This window comes from Macaca nemestrina, chromosome 4 (genome assembly GCF_043159975.1).
Source record: "Macaca nemestrina isolate mMacNem1 chromosome 4, mMacNem.hap1, whole genome shotgun sequence".
NCBI lineage: Eukaryota > Metazoa > Chordata > Mammalia > Primates > Cercopithecidae > Macaca > Macaca nemestrina.
Genome location: NC_092128.1, coordinates 10,546,973 through 10,569,143, shown reverse-complemented (window position 1 = coordinate 10,569,143; position 22,171 = coordinate 10,546,973).

Here is a 22,171-nt window from a genome sequence, read left to right as displayed (position 1 = left end):
GTCTACAGACTTCAGAAGGGATGTGTAGGACAATTGCTTAAGGAGAGGGTTTACAGTAAGTATGATAACATCAGAGTTGTTTTGACCTAAGGGTGGGATTTATGGTTGTCTTAAGTGCTTTTACATAAGGAACCACAGAGAAAATAAAAACCTTAGAGGCATTCCTGGAGGAACTGGATCTAATCAGAACTCAACATAGCAGATTCACATCCAAGATGAAGTTGCTTTAGCCTCCACACTGGTCTTCAATGACCATGACTATTGGGAAGCCATTTCCTTTTAATCAATTATCAGTGAAGCATCTAAATGTATACCAATTAAATGTGAATTCCAGTTAAAAGCCCAAGTCCTCTGTTCTTCAGCAATTCCCAAGGCCAATCAATAGCAACTGCACTGCAGTATGTTCAGAAAGCATCAAGTACCAAAAAGATTGGTCATGACTGCTTCGTGAATGTGATCCAACAGGTACAGAGAGAATGTCATAAAGTCCCTTGAGAAAAGAAAATCTGCACCATAAAAGTTCTTAACAAATTTTAAAAAGATGGGTCAGCAAGTTGAGGGTTTAACATCTCCAACAAAAGGTTTTGGCCACAATATGCTGACTTCCTTTCTCTGTGCTACCAACAATAAACTGTGTACATACAGGTGTTCCAGGAGGATAGCAACTTTATTTTGTACAAATAAAAGTCCTTCATATCCATGGGTTCTGCATGCACAGATTCAACTGGCCTCAGATCAAAAACAGTGAAAAAAATTGAAATTAACAATGCAAAAATATACAAATTTTTAAAAGTGTATAAGTGCTTCTCAATTTATGATGGAATTGGTTACATGCTGATAAACACATCATAAATTGAAAATATTGTAAGCAAAAGTGAGTTTTCCACTTAAGATATTTTTTATTTACCCTAGGCTTATCCAGGTCATAGCCCCATCCTAAGTCAAGAAGTGTACTGAATATGTATCACTTTTACATCATCATAAAATCAAGAAACCATAAGCCAAACCATCATAAATCAGGGACCTTCTGTAAAACTACTATATACATAGTATTTACATTGTATCAGGTATTATAAGTAATCTAGAGATTATTTAAATTATATGGGAGGATGTGCCTAGGTTATATGCAAATATGTACCATTTTATATAAGGGACTTGAGCATCCATGGATTTTGGTATCTACAGGGAGTCCTGGAACCAATTCCCCACGGATACTGAGGGACAACTGTATTTGTTTCATTAATGGGTGTGGGGGAGCAGAGAAGGGTAGGAGAGGAAGTTATAGGAAACTCACAGTCTTCACAACTGGCAGACAAGGAGTTTGTCTCTGGTGCCTATGCCACCAGGGCCCTGAGTTTCAAGCAGGAAGTTATACTGAAGAAAATATGTCTAGTTTTACACTAGTTATGACATGGTATAACAGACAATAAAGTATAGAAAAGAGGAAATAACTGTGCTATTTTTCAAGAAGGGGTTTATGTCCTCCCAAAGGAACTTAGGTACAAAAGCTAACTCTTTAAAGAAAGTATTATGTGATAACCATTAGCATGTGTTTACCTGTTTTTGGTCACTTTGAAAACCATGAATTCAGTAAAACCTGGGCTGAATAATCCCTGCACCTGAAGACTGTTCTACCAGCAACCCCCTCTTGTTCAAACACACCCAACATACTACAGAGGACCACAGCTCAAAGCAGTTTTGCCACAAAAAATGCAAGTTTTCTTTTCTCATAATGTTTTCATGATCTTTCAATTCATCTTACTTCATCTTCTGGATAGATGGTAAGTAAGTAAGTCTCTAGGGACAGGAACTAAACTCTATGCCAAGTCTTCACCAAAAGAAAGAAACAAATAGCTTATCTTTTTAAGTTCTCTGACCTAACACGAGAAAGTCATTTCTTTTAAAAATATAAATGTGAAATTATAAGATTTAAATTAAAACCTGGCAGATGAAACTCAGAAATGAACTTATTTTGTATTCACAAATTGAAAAGTGGAAGATAAAATTCTTAAGTCTAGGAAGGCTAAAATGGGATACAGGGGCAACATTTTAAGTCATGAAAGATGTAAAGAGGGAAAGTGCAAGCTTGCTCCCTAAGACCTCAGGGCTAGAAGCAACTTTTGAAGCCAGAAAGAGGGCACATTTAGGATAAATAAAAGAAAGAAACACTCCAAAGAGCACCTAGTGTGATTTGTTGCAGGTTAAAAAAATTAAATACAGACCTTTTTATATATAAATATATATATAAGTATGCATATATCTTCCCAAAATGGCTGAGATTATTTCAATAATTACCCTACCATATGGATTTCAAAGGGGAATCAAGACTATGGAATTCACTTAATAAATATTTACAGAATATCTTCTACATGCCTGGCACCATTTAAGACTCCAGGAATTGACTAGAAAACAAGACAGGCACATCCCTTCCAGTTAAAATTTCAGTTAATAGGAACAGAAAACCAAATACCACGTATCTTCACTCATAAGTAGGAGCTAAATGATGAGAACACATGGACACACAGAGGGGAACAACACACACTGGCTACCTTTAGAGGGTGGAGAGTGGGAGGAGGGAGAGGATCAGGAAAAATAACTAATGGGAACTAGGTTTAATATCTGGGTGATGAAATAATCTGTACAACAAACCTCCATGACGCAAGTTTATCGATGTAACAAACCTGCACATGTACCCCTGAACTTAAAATATAAGTTAAAAGGATTTGCTGGCAAGATGGCTGAATAGGAACAGCTCCGGTCTGCAGCTCCCAGCAAGATCAAAGCAGAAGACGGGTGATTTCTCCATTTCCAACTGAGGTACCTGGTTCATCTCATTGGAACTGGTTGGACAGTGGGTGCAGCCCACAGAGGGAGTAGGGTGTGGTGTCACCAAACCTGGGAAGCACAAGGGGTAGGGGATCTCCCCAACCTGGGAAGCACAAGGGGTAGGGGATCTCCCCCAGCTAAGGGAAGCCGTGAGAGACTCTACTGGGAGGAACGGTGCACTCCAGCCCAGATACTATGCTTTTCCCACGATCTTCGCAACTGGCAGACCAGGAGATTCCCTCTGGTGCCTACGCCACCAGCACCCTGAGTTTCAAGCACAAAACTGGGTGATCGTTTGGGCAGGGACCAAACTAGCTGCAGTTTTGTTTTGGTTTGGTTTGGTTTGGTTTTCATACCCCAGTGGCACCTGGAACACCAGCAAGAGAGAACCATTGACTCCCCTGGAAACGGGGCTGAAGTCAAGGAACCAAGTAGTCTGGCTCGGCAGGTTCCACCCCCATGGAACCCAGCAAGCTACGATCCACTGGCTTGAAATTTTCGCTAACATATCAGTCTAAGGTCAACCTGGGATGCTCGAGCTTGGTGGTGGGAGGGGCATCCGCCACTGCTGAAGCTCAAGTAGGCAGTTTTACCTTCACAGTGTAAACAAATCCGCAGAAAGTTCAAACTGGGCGGAGCCCACTACAGCTGAGCAAGGCTGTTGCAGCCAGACTGCCTAATTCCTTCTCTCTGGGCAGGGCATCTCTGAATAAAAGGCAGCAGCCCTAGTCAGGGACTTACAGATAAAACCCCCATCTCCCTGGAACAGAGCACCTGGGAGAAGGGGCAGCAGTGGGCACAGCTTCAGCAGACTTAAATGTCCCTGCCTGACAGCTCTGAAGAGAGTAGTGGATCTCCCAGCACAGCATTCGAGCTCTGCTAAGGGACAGGCTGCCTCCTCAAGTGGGTCCCTGACACCCGTGTATCCTGACTGGGAGACACCTCCCAGTAGGGGCCGACAGACACCGCATACAGGAGAGCTCTGGCTGGCATTTGCCGGGTGCCCCTCTGGGACGAAGCTTCCAGAGGAAGGAACAGGCAGCAATCTTTGCTATTCTGCAGCCTCCACTGGTGATATCCAGGCAAACAGGGTTTGGAGTGGACCTCCAGCAAACTCCAGCAGACCTGCAGCAGAGGGGCCTGACTGCTAGAAAAAAAACTAACAAACAGAAAGGAATAGTATCAACATCAACAAAAAGGATGTCCACTCAAGAGACCCCATCGAAGGTCACCAACATCAAAGACCAAAGGTAGATAAATCCTCGAAGATGGGAAGAAACCAGCACAAAAAGGCTGAAAATTCAAAAAACGAGAACGCCTCTTCTGCTCCAAAGGTTCACAACTCCTCACCAGCAAAGGAGCAAAAGTGGACGGAGAATGAGTTTAACGAATTGACAGAAGTAGGCTTCAGAAGGTGGGCAACAACAAACTCCTCCAAACTAAAGGAGCATGTTCTAACCCAATGCGAGGAAGCTAAGAACCTTGAAAAAAGGTTAGACAAATTGCTAACTAAAACAACCAGTTTAGAAAGAACAAAAATGACCTGATAGAGCTGAAAAACACAAGAATTTCGTGAAGCATACACAAGTATCAATAGCCGAATCGATCAAGTAAAAGAAAGAATATCAGAGATTGAAGATTAACTCAATAAAAAAACGTGAGAAGACAAGACGAGAGAAAAAAGTGAGAAGAAATGAACAAAGCCTCCAAGAAATACGGGACTATGTGAAAACACCAAATCTACATTTGATTGGTGTACCTCAAAGTGACAGGGAGAATGGAACCAAGTTGGAAAATACTCTTCAGGATATTATCCAGGAGAATTTCCCCAACCTAGTAAGGCAGGCCAACATTCAAATTCAGGAAATACAGAGAACACCACAAAGATACTCCTCGAGAAAAGCAACCCCAAGACTCATATCATCAGATTCACCAAGGTTGAAATGAAGGAAAAAATGTTAAGGGCAGCCAGAGAAAAAGGTCAGGTTACCCACAAAGGGAAGACCACCAGACTAACAGTGGATCTCTTGGCAGAAACCCTACAGGCCAGAAGTGAGTGAGGGCCAATATTCAACATTCTTAAAAGAATTTTCAACCCAGAATTTCATATCGAGCCAAACTAAGCTTTGTAAGCAAAGGAAAAATAAAATCCTTTACAGACAAGCAAATGCTGACAGATTTTGTCACCACCAGGCCTGTCTTACAAGAGCTCCTGAAGGAAGCACTAAACATGGAAACGAACAACCAGTACTAGCAGTTTTGAAGCGTTTTTCGTGTCTCTATCTCCTTCAGTTCTGCTCTGACCTTAGTTATGTCTTCTGCTAGCTTTTGAATTTGTTTGCTCTTGCTTCTGTAGTTTTTTTTTTTTTTTTTTTGAGACAGAGTCTCGAATTGCAAAGACCATCTATGCAATGAAGAAACTGCATCAACTAACAGGCAAAATAACCAGCTGGAATCATAATGACAGGATCAAATTCACACATAACAATATTAACCTTAAATGTAAATGGGCTAAATGCCCCAATTAAAAGACACAGACTGGCAAATAGGATAAAGAGTCAAGACCCATGTGTGGGCCAGGCGCGGTGGCTCACGTCTGTAATCTCAGCACTTTGGGAAGTCAAGGTGGGCAGATCACGAGGTCAGGAGATTGAGACCATCCTGGCTAACATGGTGAAACCCCATCTCTACTAAAAAATACAAAAACAAAAAAAAATTAGCTGTGTATGGTGGCGGGTGCCTGTAGTCCCAGCTACTCAGGAGGCTGAGGCAGGAGAATGGCATAAACCCGGGAGGCAGAGCTAGCAGTGAGCCGAGATCATGCCACTGCACTCCAGCCTGGGTGACAGAGCAAGACTCCATCTCAAAAAAAAAAGACCCATCAGTATGCTGTATTCAGGAGACCCATCTCATGTGCAAAGACAAACATAGGCTCAAAATAAAGGGATAGATGAATACTTACCAAGCACATGGAAAGCAAAAAAGCAGGAGTTGCAATCCAAGTCTCTGATAAAACAGACTTTAAACCAACAAAGATCAAAAGAGACAAGGCCATTACATAACGGTAAATGGATCAATGCAACAAGAAGAGCTAACTATCCTACATATATATGCACCCAATACAGGAGCACCCAGATTCATAAAGCAAGTTTTTTAGAAACCTACAAAGATACTTAAACTCCCACACAATAATATTGGGAGACTTTAACACCCCACTGTCAATATTAGATCAACAAGACAGAAAATTAATAAGGATATCCAGGACTTGAACCCAGCTCTGGACCAAGCGGGCCTAATAGACATCTACAGAACTCTCCACTCCAAAACAGAATATACATTCTTCTCAGCACCACGTCGCACTTATTCTAAAATTGACCACACAATTGGAAGTAAAACACTCCTCAGCAAATGCAAAAGAATGGAACTGATAACAAACAGTCTCTCAGACCACAGTGCAATCAAATGAGAACTCAGGATTAAGAAAGTTACTCAAAACTACACAATGACATGGTAACTGAACAACCTGCTCCTGAATAACTACTGAGTAAATAACGAAATGAAGGCAGAAATAAAGATGTTCTTTGAAACCAATGAGAACAAAGACACAATGTACCAGAATCTCTGGGACACATTTAAAGCAGTGTATAGAGGGAAATTTATAGCACTAAATGGCCACAAGAGAAAGCAGGAAAGATCTAAAATTGACACCCTAACATCACAATTAAAAGAACTAGAGAAGGCCGGACACAGTGGCTCACACCTGTAATTGCAGCACTTAGGGAGGCCAAAGCAGGTGGATTACCTGAGGTCTCGAGTTCAAGACCAGCCTGGCCAACATGGTGAAACCCCATCCCTACTAAAAATACAAAAGTTAGCCGGGCATGGTGGCACACACCTGTAATCCCAGCAACTCAGGAGTCTGAGGCAGGAGAATTACGTGAGCCTAGGAGGCTGAGGTTGCAGTGAGCCAAGATTGTGCCACTGCACTCCAGCCTGGCCAACAGAGCGAGACTCTGTCTCAAAAAATAAAAAATAAAAAAATAAAAAAAAAAAACTAGAGAAGCAAGAGCAAACAAATTCAAAAGCTAGCAGAAGACACAACTAAGGTCAGAGCAGAACTGAAGGAGATAAAGACACAAAAAACCCTTCAAAACATATGAATCCAGGAGCTGGCTTTTTGAAAAGATCAGTAAAATAGACCACTAGCCAGACTAATAAAGAAGAAAAGAAAGGCCGGGCACAGTGGCTCACACCTGTAATCCCAGCACTTTGGGAGGCTGAGGTGGGCAGATCACAAGGTCAGGAGATCGAGACCATCCTGGCTAACACGGTGAAACCCCGTCTCTACTAAAAATACAAAAAATTAGCCGGGCGTGGTGGCAGGCACCTGTAGTCCCAGCTACTCGGGAGGCTGAGGCAGGAGAATGGCATGAAACCGGGAGGCGGAGTTTGCAGTGAGCCGAGATGGCACCACTGCACTCCAGCCTGGGCGACAGAGCAAGACTCCGTCTCAAAAAAAAAAAAAAAAAAAAAAAAAAAGAAGAAGAATAAAAGAGAGAAGAATCAAATAGACACAATAAACAATGATAAAGGGGATATCACCACCGATCCCACAGGAATACTAACTACCATCAGAGAATACTATAAACACTTCTATGCAAATTAGCTAGAAAATCTACAAGAAATGGATAAATTCCGGGACACACACACCCTCCCAAGACTAAACCAGGAAGAAGTTGAATTCCTGAATAGACCCATAACAAGTTCTGAAATTAAGGAAGTAATTAATAGCCTACCAACCAAAAAAGTCCAAGACGAAATGGATTCACAGATGAATTCTACCAGAGGTACAAAGAGTTTCCTTCTGAAACTATTTCAAACAGGAAAAGAAGGAATCCTCCCTAACTCATTTTACGAGGCCAGCATCATCCTGATACCAAAACCTGGCAGAGACAACAAAAAGAGAGAAAATTTCAGGCCAATATCCCTGATGAACATCAATGCAAAAATCCTCAATAAAATACAGGCAAACCGAATCCAGCAGTACATCAAAAAGCTTATCCGCCACAATCAAGTCTGCTTCATCCCTGGGATGCAAGGCTGGTTCAACATATGTAAATCAATAGACATAATCCATCACATAAACAGAACCAATGATAAAAACCATATGATTATCTCAATAGCTGCAGAAAAGGCCTTTGACAAAATTCAACAGCGCTTCACGCTAAAAACTCTCAATAAACTAGGTATTCATGAAACGTATCTCAAAATAGTAAGAGCTATTTACGACAAACCCACAGCCAATATCATACTGAATGGGCAAAAGCTGGAAGCATTCCCTTTGAAAACTAGCACAAATCAAGGATGCCCTCTCTCATCACTCCTATTCAACACAGTATTGGAAGTTCTGGCTAGGGCAATCAGGCAAGAGAAAGAAAGAAAGGGTATTCAATTAGGAAAAGAGGAAGTCCAATTGTCTCTGTTTGCAGATGACATGATTGTATATTTAGAAAACCCCATCATCTCGGCCCAAAATCTCCTTAAGCTGATAAGCAACTTCAGCAAAGTCTCAGGATACAAAATCAATATGCAAAACTCACAAGCATTACTATACACCAATAACAGACAAACAGAGAGCCAAATCATGAGTGAACTCTCATTCACAATTGCTACAAAGACAATAAAATACCTAGGAATACAACTTACAAGGGATGTGAAGGACCTCTTCAAGGAGAACTACAAACCACTGCTCAAGGAAATAAGAGACAACACAAACAAATGGAAAAACATTTCATGCTCATGGATAGGAAGAATCAATATTGTGAAAATGGCTATACTGCCCAAAGTAATTTATAGATTCAATGCTATCCCCATCAAGTTACCATTGACTTTCTTCATAGAAAGACTACTTTAAATTTCACGTGGAACCAAAAGGAGCCCACACAGCCAAACAATCCTAAGCAAAACGAACAAAGTGACTGGGTGCAGTGGCTCACGCCTGTAATCCCAGCACTTTGGGAGGCCAAGGCAGGCAGATCACGAGGTCAGGAGTTCAAGACCAACCCGGCCAATATGGTGCAACCCCGTCCCTACTAAAAATACAAAAAGTAGCCAGGTGTGGTGGTGTGCGCCTGTAAGTGATCCCAGCTACTTGGGAGGCTGAAGTGGGAGAATGACTGGTGGAGGTTGCAGTGAGCCAAGATTGCACCACTGCACTCCAACCTGAAAGAGCAAGACTCCATCTCAAAAAAAAAAAAAAAAAAAAAGAACAAAGCAGGAGGCATCATGCTACCTGACTTCAAACTATACTACAAGGCTACCGTAACCAAAACAGTATGGTACTGGTACCAAAACAGATATGTAGACCAATGGAACAGAACATAGGCCTCAGAAATAACACCAACCATCTAATCTTTGACAAACCTGACAAAAACAAGCATTGGGGAAAGGTTTCCCTATTTAATAACTTGTATGGGGAAAACTGGCTAGCCATATGCAGGAAGCTGAAACTGGATCCCTTCTTTATACCTTATACAAAAATTAAGATGGATTAAAGACATAAACGTAAGACCTAAAACCTTAAAAACCCTAGAACAAAACCTAGGCAATACCATTTAGGACATCGGCATGGGCAAAGACTTCATAATTAAAACACCAAATGCAATGGCAACAAAAGCCAAAACAGACAAATGGGATCTAATTAAACTAAAGAGTTTCTGCACAGCAAAATAAACTACCATCACAGTGAACAGGCAACCTACAGAATGGGAGAAAATTTTTGCAGTCTATCTGTCTGACAAAGGGCTAATATCCAGAATCTACAAAGAACTTAAATGTACAAGAAAAAAACACCACCATAAAAAAGTGGGCAAAGGATAAGAACAGACACTTCTCAGAAGAAGACATTTATGCAGCCAACAAACATGAAAAAAAGCTCATCATCACTGGTCATTAGAGAAATGCAAATAAAAACCACAATGCGATACCATCTCATGCCAGTTAGAATGGTGATCATTAAAAAGTCAGGAAACAACAGATGCTGGAGAGGATGTCGAGAAACAGGAACTCTTTTACACTGTTGGTGGGAGTGTAAATTAGTTCAACCATTGTGGAAGACAGTGTGGTGATTCCTCAAGGATCTAGAACTAGAAATACCATTTGGCCCAGAAATCCCATTACTAGGTATATACCCAAAGGATTATCAATCATTCTACTATAAAGACACATGCACACGTATGTTTACTGCAGCACTGTTCACAATAGCAAAGACTTAGAACCAACCCAAATGCCCATCAATGATAGACTGGATAAAGAAAATGTGGCATGTAAACACCATGGAATGCTATGGAGGCATAAAAAAGGATGAGTTCATGTCCTTTGCAGGGACATGGTCGAAGCTGGAAACCATCATTCTCAGCAAACTAACACAGGAACAGAAAACCAAACACCACATGTTCTCACTCGTAAGTGGGAGTTAAACAATGAGAACACATGGACACAGGGGTGGGGGGAATCATACACTGGGGCCTGTCAGGGTTGGGGTCTGGGGGAGGGATAGCATTAGGAGAAATACCTAATGTAGATGACGGGTTGATGGGTGCAGCAAACCACCATGGCACATGTATACCTATGTAACAAACCTGCACATTCTACACATGTACCCCAGAACTTAATATATAATTATATATGTGTGTGTGTTTGTTAAAAAATAAAATAAAATTCTAGTTAAAAGTGCAGCTCCTCTGTTCTTCAGCAACCCCCAGGGCCAACCAAAAGGCAGTGTAGGCTGGGCGCAGTGGCTCACGTCTGTCATCCCAGCACTTTGGGAGCCTGAAGTGGGTGGATCACTTGATATAAGGAGTTTGAGACCAGCCTGGACAACATGGTGAAACCCCGTCTCCACCAAAAACAAACAAACAAACAAAAAATTAGTCGGGCATGGTGTGGGCTCCTGTAATCCCAGCTACTCTGCTACTCTAGAGGCTGGGGCACAAGAATCACTTGAACCCAGGAAGCGGAGGTTGCAGTGAGCGAAGATCGCGCCACTGCACTCCAACCTGGGCGACAGAGTGAGACCCTGTCTCAAAAAAACAAAAAGGTGGGGGGGTAGTGTAGGAGCTGATTAAAATCAGCTTGGTTGAGGGGCACGAGTGAGGGAAGTCCATCCAGACTCCAATCTACAGGATCCCTGTTCTGCAGCAGGTCTCCCTCCTGCCTTGAACTCACCAGGAACTGCACCTGTCCTCCTGAGGGGTCATGGCTAACACCTCCAGAGGAAACTGAGCTCACAGAGGGAAAAGGAAACACCAGGCATTTGGGAAAGGCAACTGCTAGAAATGAAACACACTGAGCAGCCAGTACTTGAAATGGCATTAGGGGAGAGAAGAAAAAGTCTAAACAAGTGTAAAAATATCCTCCCAGAAGAAAAAATATTCAACAAAGCAAGAAACAGCAGTTGGAAAGAATCAGAAAAAACACTAAAAAATGTAGCTGAAAGAAACTCAAAAGATACAAAATGTGCACAGCTGAATAATTATTGTACAGTCTATAAGCGTTGGTGGAGAATGTGGGGATAATGAACTCCCTTTTACTCTGAGAGGGAAAGTAAATGGTTTATAACCATTGAGGAAATTCATGTGGCAGTGTTAAGTAGAATTTTATATAGAGACACATATGTACACATAAACACACCCACATACACACACACACACACGCATACATATGTTGCAACTTAATGAACCCACTGCTGGGTAAAAGTCATGTTTGAGGCTGCTCACCTCGGTGGTGAGTATAGCAGTGATTTGAATCTAAGTACAGCATCATGGTATTTTTCTTTTCCTTTTTCTTTTTTTTTTTTTTTTTTTTTTTTTTTGAGACAGACTCTTGCTCTGTCACCCAGGCTGGAGTGCAGTGGTGCAATCTCGGCTCACTGCAACCTCTACCTCCCGGGTTCAAGCCACCTCCTGCCTCAGCCTCCCAAGTAGCTGGGATTATAGGCAACCGCCACCACGCCCAGCTAATTTTTGTATTTTTAATAGAGATGGGGTTTCACCATATTGGTTAGGCTGGTCTCGAACTCCTGAACTCAAGTGATCCACTGGCCTCAGCCTCCCAAAGTGATGGAGTTACAGGCGTGAGCCACCATACCCAGCCAACATCATAGTTTTTCAAACTCTGCACTACCACTTACTAGCTTCTTGATCTTTTTTGGCTTTATTTCTTCTGTCAAATGGGGATAATAATGGAACTTACCACATGAGGTTATTGTAAAGATTAAATTAGTCAATACCTATAAAGTGTTTAGAACAGTGCCTGACATTGTAAGCGCTCCATAAATTATAGCTTTAAAAGAATCTTTTTTAATAAACAGAAACCCAACCCTAGGGTAATTCCTCAGAGAAATTCCTGCAAAGGTCCATAAGAGGAAAGGTATGAGGACACACATAGGATTGTCAGTGATAACCGGGAGTTGTAGACACCCAAGGTTTATGTAAAAATAAGCTGGACATGTGCTATGCAAAATCATACAGAGGTCAGAAGCCATTAGAAGTAATAGATACATACACAGAAATATTAAATCCTCTATCTTAAAAATACAGTACAAAGTGAATAAACCAAGCAACAAAAAGTCATAAAATAAATTGTTAAAAATTAAAAACATATATAGAACTATAGATACCTGAATAATTTATGACATGCATATGTACACATTGTTCTGAAATATGTTATATATAAAATAAAATATTATAGTCATTATCTAGAAGGGAGAAGGAATGGGAGTGGGGTTGAGATATAAATAAAATAAAGCGAGAGACCTTGTATAGATTATTGATAAAATGCCATATTCTGAAGAGTATCATCAACTCGACTCCTAGCCCCTTAGGGGAACTGAGAGAGAGAGAGAGAGTGAGAGCGCGCACAAGACAGAATACAAGAGGCTGGTTGCAGGTAGCACAACTAAATCAGGAATGCAAAGGGTAGAGGCATGGATGTATGGTAGGAAATGTAACAGCTAATACAGTCAATCAATCAATCAATATTAGTAAATGGGCATAGACAATGTGAAAGGAGAGCTTGACAGCAGAGCATTTCTGTTCGTTTCAATGCAATAATGTTCCTCATATTACAGAACTGAAGCAAATTAAAGGACCAAGGTCAGAGGCTTTCCCTCCCATTCTGCAAAGTAACACACACCAAACCCTTTTCAAGGATGTGGAAGGGAAATGATGCCTCACTACCCCCTGAATGCAGTTTCAGAGAAACTATCGCTACTCTGAACTGGCCTGAACATGACTTTGCTAGAGAGTTTGACTTCTAATTCATGGATGGAATAACATACATTAAATGTGCAATAATTTTTTTTAACTAGTGTTGACATGAGATTTAAGATTGCTGTATATATCTAGTTTATTACTTCTGACTTCTGCATGGTTGTCCACAGCCTTCTGCTGGCTTTTCTGAAGCTCGGCCAGGGCGCAGATGTCACCTATTATAAACCTCATTGTAAATTAAATGTTCCTGGTTAAATCACAGATCTTGCTAGAAGCACGCCCTGGGCTTTGTGAAAAATACAAGGAGTTGCTATAATGTATTTCTGAGTGATCAAGTTATAACTCCTCTAAATTAAATTTACAGAGCTCATTCGCTTTTATTCCAAGCAGTAACCATGGCATTCGTGTTAAATCATTACAAGTGCAGCAGATATATTGATTACTGCCAGGCCTGTCATTACGAATCTCAGTTTAAGCACTACTGGAGCGAACTCTAAAGTTTAATTAGTATCCCCGTCTGGTGTTGTAAAACACAAGTCCAGACATATGGGAAAGAAAGATGAGTTAATGTGAATCAGCTTGAAAACATGAAACCAGCAGACAGAGCAAAGCAGATAGCTGAACTCGTTCTGAATCAAAGTTACTTGCCTTGACGTCTGTGCTGCATTATGTAATTGGGTTGGGAGAAAACAGTCACTTAATCTTCTCAAGAAGACAACTATTTTCTGGGACAACGGAGGAGGAGAAGCAAATAGCAGTCATTGGGTCACGCGACAAAGTGACTCGGACACACGTGGATTGCTGCATTGGCCGTCTGCAGACACAGTCACGCACAGAAGCTCCGAGGGACGGGCCCCTGGAGAAACCAACCAGCTGTCCTCCATGCCACCAACTCTAAAAAGGGGTGAGGTTGACACCTCAGGTGTATCACAGGCATACTTTGGCACCCTACGCTCTTAAGTCTGTTACCAAAACACCAAGGGTTCAGTCTAGGTCCTGCTGTTCCCTGCACAGAAAGCCAATCGCTGAGATGATCATTCTTGCCAAGGAAGAAGACAATAATCAGGTGCTACAGCTGAGAAAATGAGAGATCAATCTCTCTGACCACTAAAATTAGTAGTTTATATAGAAGGGAAGAAATGTAAAAACGTACATAATTTCCTGGCCGCCTCCAGCCCAGCATCCTTCCCTCCACCTGGCCTCAGCAACTTCTTCCACAGGTTTTTTCCATAGCAGGGAAGAAATGTAACAATGTATGAGAAAACAGGAACTCCAGAGGAGTAAAGAAGCAATCATGATGAATAAGAGGCCTGGAGTCTCACTGGATGCAAAGATCTGGTGAGTTTCAGTTCTCTGATACTTTTTCAGAGGCCTGGGGGTCCTTTCCTAAGGAAGGAACTCAGATAAATACTAAGTTTCAAGCTTTAAGACCAAGAGGGTCAATTTCTATGTTAAATAAATAAATGAATGTCTGTGGAACTACTGGGTCAGTTTCAAGTCCTTCATAAATTAATCCACACTTTTAAAAATGTAATCGTATTTCCTGTTCTTACCACCTCTAGGACGGACTTCATGAGTACATCCCAAATTCCATTGGGAAACGGAATTTGCTTAGCTTTCACAGTGACCAGCCAGCACAAAGGGAGGGAAACTGGATGGCACCAAAGAATGTCCCACCAAAGTTCCATGCAGAATGCTCAGCCTGACATCTCCAGCCCCAGGTCCCCTCTCTGCCTCCCTCCCTCCTCTGCAGGTGCCATAACTTCAGGGTGCAGGGGATGTCCTCGCCACGTCCTGATCCTCACTGTGGATCCGCTCAGTCAACTCCTCTCACCTGATCCATTCTCCCCGGACGCCCCCTGCTTCTCATCCTTTCAGCAGAGCCTTAGAAGCAACCCTCTAATCACTGAGCACTCTTGTCAGTGTTCTCTGAGCCTGCCTGGCCCTTTGCTTGACGGCTTTTCCTCATTGTGACCACCTGTGCAGTATCTTCACTTCCCCAGCACCTGCAGCCTGGGACCAGGCAGGCTCTGCCCTTCACCTTTTCCAAACTTCCCATCTCCCACAGCCCTGCTTGCTCCTCCGTTGGAGCCCCAGCTATTAGTCTTCCTTGATGCTAACCAGGCCTGGGTAGAGTTTGCAGGACCCAGTCCAAAATGAACAAGTGGCTGACAGAAACAGGGGAGTCGGTCTCCCCTTCCCAGGGCCTGCCACCCAAACCCACACGGAAAGAGAACCAAAGGGACTGCAACCTCTGCACCCATGCACTTGGCACCTAGATAAGGGGATGAGCAAGAACCCTCAACCAGGTTCCTGTCAGCACACCAGGAAGAGCCAGTGTGGGGACGGGGTGGCCATCACCTACCCTCACCTGGAGATGCCACAGCCAGTGCACCTGGCTCCACTGTTTCCACGCCTGCACTGAGTCCCCGATGGGGCAGAGAGCGAGGGTGAAACACAGACATCACCCCTCCATAACACATCCTGTCGCGGATGCGGGCTGAGGACAGCCAGGATTCTGGGGCGGGTGGGCAGGGGGAGCGAGTCAGACTCAGGCACAGGAGGCAGCTAAGAACAGTCCTTGAGAGGCCCTGGGAGGCAGACAGTGCAGGAACAGAGACTCTAAGCCCCAGGCATGCTCCACTGTCCATCTGACCTTCCTTGGAAAACACATGCTCTAAGATAAAATTAGAATTTCAAGGGGCAAGCATGAAACCTCTGGGCTCAGTGACCCACGCAGGCCAACCTGAAGATGGCACCAACTCACCCGTCTCATAATTTCCTGGCCTCCTCCAGTTCAGCATCCTTCCCTCCACCTGGCCTCAGCAGCTCCTTCCGTAGGCTTTGCTCTGGACCCTGTCACCCTGAGGAGAGCCACAGCTCAAGGCAGAATCCTGAGCTTAGGTGCTCCACCCAGCCAGGCGAGGCGGAGGCATGGAGTTCCACTTACCGTGGTGGCTGAGGCCTGAGGCAGGAGTGAAACGGAAGAGTTCCTGGACTCTCTCACAGGACTTGCAACAAGGGTGTGGCCTGTTTGCTTGGCCGCCATGTGTTCAAACCCCTTGCAGGAGGGGGAAACGCGCACGGACAGGTGCAGAAGCCGGGACGAGTGCTTCTGGGCTCCGTCCCCATAGTAGTGAAACAGAAAAAGTTCCCTTGTCCCTCTCACAGGGCATGTGACGGGGAGTGGCTCACTTCTTCAGTGCCCCAGTGCTCAAACCTCTAGGGGAGCATACAGAGTGCAGGTTGTGGGGCTGCGACCTCACGGCGGTGTGTAGGGATGAATGTTTATAGCTCCTAAAGCCCCAGTGGGCGTGTGTTACAGCGCACGCTTTTAATTTAGCCATCTGCAGGTGGCTTGTGTTTGCTCAATTAGACTCCCTTCCTTATCACAAGGACAGAGGGATTTCTGTATCCCGGGGTTTCTTGCCTTGGCGTACTGGAAGAATTGGATCACACATGGGCTTGGAGAATGAGTTCAAGGTTTTATTGTGTAAAAGTGTTATGCCCAGACCGTTTGTTCCCCAAAGAAGACCACCAGAGTCCAGTGTCAAAGCCAAGCGGCAAGGATCTTTACTACAAGTTCGAACTTGGTCCCTCCATTCCACAGTATACAAGAGGGCCCCGAAAAATGCGAGCGTTTGCTTTTTATAGCCCGAAAGTTGCAGGGGAACAAAGAAATTCTTTTGGCTCCCGCGCTTTCAGTAACCTTGAACGGCTGTCTTCTTATCGGAGACTTTCCAGGTGGTGTTTGTACTGGGCTCAGGGAGTTTTGAGCCCGGGGCTGAGGAATGTGCCCAGCTCCTTTCAAAAGTAGCTCTCAGCAGATGGGGGAGCCAGAAGGGAGATGGTTTTCCCCTGGAGACGGGCAGCTCAGGCCCAGGCTCTCCTCTGGCTGCCCCAGCCAAACTCTGCATCGTTCTGCTGGTTAATGGCCTGCCAGCGTGCTGGCATCTGTTGGTGTGCTCTTCCGCCAGAGTGCTCCCCTCGATGTCCTCTCAACGTCCAGCCACTTGTGTCTTTTTCCACCAATGTGTTCCTCACAATGTCCAGCCACTTGTGTGTCTGACTACTAGGGTTTCAGGGGTTTTTATAGGCACAGGATGGGGGCATGGCAGGCCAGGGTGGTCTTGGAAAATGCAACATTTGGGCACAAAGACAGACGTGCCTGTCCTCACCTAGGTCTGTGGGGATAGATCCCTAGCCAGGGACCACGCCCTCCTCTACCCAGCACTTCCCTTCCCCGCCTTCCATATCATTTAAAAGCACCACGCTCTTCCCTTCCCAGCACTCCCGTTTCAGTAGCATCTAGGGGAGTGTTACAATGAATACTCTTAGCAGTTGCCATGCCCAGACAGTTGAGTGTTAACCAGTTCAGTGGAAAGTCAGACAGCCTTTTACACTCTGCCCTCTTGGTACCCAGGTCCTTGTCCGGTATCCAGGAAAAATCAGATCACGTGAACTTGAAGGATGGTGAATGCAGGGATTTTACTGAGTGATGCATGTGGCTCTCAGCGGGATGGATGGGGAGCTGGAAAGGGGATGGACTGGGAAGATGACCGTCCCCTGGAGTTTGGCCATCCCACAGTGAATCTCCTCTCTGACCATCCCCAGCCTAACTCCTCTTGACATTCAGACACGCCTTCTCTTCTCTCCTTTGCTGTACTGCTGTGCTGCCCAGCCACTCTTCTGCTCATGGAGCCTGGGGTTTAGGGTTTATATGGGTACAGGATTGTAGGGGAGCATGGCGGGCCAAAAGTCAACATTTGGGCGTGTAAACAGGAATGCCTGTTACCATTTAGTAGGGTCACGGGTTTCCAGGCTTGAGGGTGGGGCCTTCACCAGGGAACTGCCGTCTTCTACCCAGTATTTCCCTGCCTCCTGTCCATATCAGGAGGACCACTTGAACCCGGGAGTTCTGGGCTATAGTGTTCTATGATGAGGTGTCTGCACTAAGTTGGCATCAATGTGGTGACCTCCCGGGAGTGGGGACTGATGGGTTGCCTAAGGAGGGGTGAACTGACCCAGGTTGGAAACAAATGAAAAATTCCTGGGCTAATCAGTAGTGGAATTTCACCTGTTAACAGCCACTACCCTCCAGCCTGGACACCATGCAAGACAACATCTCTAAAAGAAATATAAAATGTGTTTTTAAAAAGAAGCTGCACCTGTTAGAGGAACCCCTGGTTCTCAGGCCTCTGGTTTAATAAAACATGACTAACGTGACTACATCTTTTTTTGTTGTTTTGAGATAGAGTCTCAGGCTGAAGTGTAGTGGTGCAATCTTGATTCACTTCAACTTCTGCCTCCCAGGTTCAAGTGATTCTCATGCCTCAGTCTTCGACTAGCTGGGATCACAGGCATGCGCCACCGTGCCTGGCTAGTTTTTGTATTTTTAGTAGAGACAGGGTTTCTCCATGTTGGCCAGGCTGGTCTCAAACTCCTGGCCTCAAGTGATCTGCCCACCTCAGCCTCCCAAGTGACTACATCTTAAAGTGCATAGCTGGGTACTCACAAGGTGCCCACAAGGTTAATGCTTCTGGTCTGAAAATAGCTATATCCCAAGCTGACCACCAATTATAATTACAGAATATTTATGGCCATACGGAACACCTCCCACCAAGCCTGCAGGACGTCCAGATGCCCTAAGAGTGAAGCCCACTTTACTTAAAGATAACTTTAATGAGCAGGCTTAAAGAATTAATGGTCATTGATAGCACCAATAACCCCTACCTTTAGTGAGAACATCTGCACATTCCAAGTTTAATTATAGCTCCTTACAGTTTCTTTTTTTTTAAGAGATGAGGTCTCGCTCTGTTGCCCAGGCTGGAGTACAAGCACGAGATCTCAGACTGCAGCTTCCGTCTCCCAGGTTCAATCACTTCTCCCACCACAGCCTCCGGAGTAGCTGGGATTACAGGGGCTTGCCACCACGCCCAGGTAATTTTTGCATTTTTGGTAGGGACAGGGTTTCACCATGTTGGCCAGGCTGGTCTCGAACTCCTGACCTCAGGTGATACACCTGCCTTGGCCTCCCAAAGTGCTGAATTACAGGAGTGAGCCACCATGCCTGGCCAGTTTTTTTATAAGTAGAGGCACTAACAAAGGATCGTGCATTCTTCTCCTGCTTTCTGAGGACACGCCACTCTGTAATGGAGTAGTTTCTAATAAACTTGCTACTTTCACTGTGCTCTGTGAGTCACCTCTAATTCTTTCCTGTGAGATTCAAGAACCCTTTCTTGGGGTCTGGATGGGGACCCTCTTTTCTGGCAATGTGCCCACAGTGGAGAGAAGGACCCATGGATGCTTTCCCATGAGCCTCTCCAACATATTCTTTCTCCCCGCCTACTGCCCCAAACCTCCTCTTCAACATCACCCAGAGGTCCTGGCCCCTGTGGAGTCCCCCAGCCTAGCAGGGACCTCCCCATCTGTCCTCGAGCTGAGGATAAGCACTTCAGGAACAAGTTCGTTGGCTTGAGGAACTCTCTCCCTCTCTTGTCCTTCAGTCACAGGCTCTGCCGGGGCCCAGTCCTGGGCCAACAAGGAGCCTCAGCATTCAATACTGGCTCCAGACCCCACCTGACTCAAGACCCCACCCTTCAGAAACTCCGTGGGAGGGCTCCCTGCATGGGGTGCCAGCACTCTCATCAACAAAACCAACCAACCCTGACTGGTTAAAATCTATGTAAACCAAGAACTAGCAAGAAACAGGTTTTCATATAAGCCCTTAAGTAGGTATTTTAACAAAAATGAAATCAACATCTTGGAGAAACTAAAATATAACATGTCATCTTCTGGTCTCCTGGTTTCTCCCAAGTTTTCCAACATGGCGGTGACTGCCATTTATTTTGTCACCAAAGAATCACAGAAAAGGAAGAAACTAAACTTTTTAAGTCCTACAGTTTAAACTGTTTTTAATCACTAAATGTATGTACCTCCTCCTGCAAGACTCCCTGGTTCTCCCTAATTCCAGTGAAACTCGGGAGAACCCTGGGCTTTGTACCCAGGACAGGGAGGGCAGAGAAGAATCCTACTCTCCATGGGGCGGCTGTGAAGCAGTTGCATCTGAAAAAATGTCTTCCTCAAGCTAAAAAGCTTCTGCACAGCAAAGGAAACAATCAACAAAGTGAAAACCCACACAACGGGAGAAAATATTTGCAAACTGTCCATCTGACAAGGGATTAATAACCAGAATATATAAGGAGCTCAAACAACTCAACAGCAAAAAATAAAAATAATCTGATGAAAAAAATGGGCAAAAGATTTGAACAGACATTTCTCAAAAGAAGGCATACACATGGCCAACAGGTAGATGAAAAAATGCTCAATATCACTAATCATCAGAGAAATGCAAATCGAAACCACAATGAGATATCATTTCACCCCAGTTAAAATGGCTTGTATCAAAAAGGCAGGCAATGGGTACAAAAAATAGAATTAATGAATAAGGCTTAGTATTTGATGGCACAACTGGAAGACTACAGTCAATAATAATTTAATTGTACATTTCACAATAACTAAGAGTATAACTGAATTGTTGGTCACACAAAGGATAAATGCTTGAGTGGATGGATACCCCATTTTCCATGATATGATTATTACACATTGCATGCCTACATCAAAACAGCTAATGTACCCCATATATACCTACTATGTACCCACAAGAATTACAAATAATAAGTAAATAAAGGCAGGCAATAACAGATCTGGTGAGGATGTGGGGAAAGGGGAATCCTCATACAGTGTCAGTGGGAATGTAAATTAGAACAGTATGGAGGTTCCGCAAAAAAAACTACAAAGAGAACTACCATTTGGTCCAGCAGTTTCACTGCTGGGTATATACTCAAAAGAAAGGAAATCAGTATATTAAAGAGATATCTGCCCTACCATGTTTATTGCAGCCCTATTCAAAATACAGAATCAACGTTAAGTACCCATCAACAGATGAATGGATAAAGGCAATGTGTTACATTTACACAATGGAATATTATTCAGCCATAAAAAGAGTGAAATCCTGTCACTTGCAGCAGCATGGATGGAACCAGAGGCCATCCATGAAATGTGAAATAAGCCAAGCACAGAAAGACAAATATCGCATCTTCTCTTTCATATGTGGAAACTAAAAATGTGGATCTCGTGATGACACAGAGTAGACTGCTATTAGCCAGAGGCCAGGAATGGGACAAGGGGGAGGCAAGGAAAGAGATACACATGTATTTATTACCACTGAGTTGTACATTTTAAAATGGTAAAGATTGTACATTTTTAAAAATTAAAAAGTAGAGGCCGGGCGCAGTGACTCACGCCTGTAATCCCAGCACTTTGGGAGGCTGAGGTGGGCGGATCACGAGGTCAGGAGATTGAGACCCACCTGGTCAACATGGTGAAACCCCATCTCTACTAAAAATACAAAAATTAGCTGGGCATGGTGGCGCATGCCTGTAATCCCAGCTACTCATGAGGCCGAGGCAGGAGAATCTCTTGAACCCAGAGGTGGAGGTTGCAGTGAGCCAAGATCACGCTATTGCACTCCAGCCTGGGCAACAGGGCGAGGCTCCGTTTCAAAAACAAAATAAAATAAAATAAAATTTTGAAAAAAAGTGAGAATAATGCTAGGATGAAATAGACCCTCAGGAAGAATACTGGAGTTCAAAAAACAAATTCACTGTGCATCTAAGAAAAAAATTAAACGTTTGATTTCTGTAGCTCCACTTTACAAAACAATAGCAGCAGCAGCAGTAGCAGTAGTAGGAGAGTAGTAGTTGTAGTAGTCGTTGTTGTAGTAGTAGCAGCACCAGCAGTAGTAGTAACTAGGTTTTGTGAGTGCTTTGCATGTACCGGATTCCATCTGTGTTAAATGCTTTACAATTTAACATGGATAAACCACAGCCAATAGGAAATTTCACTTCACAATTTTTCCTTCTTTTTTAGCTGGTGAGAAATCTGCCTGTGTTTTCTTCCTGGCATGAGGACCTAAAATCATTTCCAATCCAGCAAGCAGAACAGCCCCTGCCAAAGCGAGAGAGAAAAATTCTTCCACATCATATATCTGGAGGCGGAAGGAGGGGACGTGC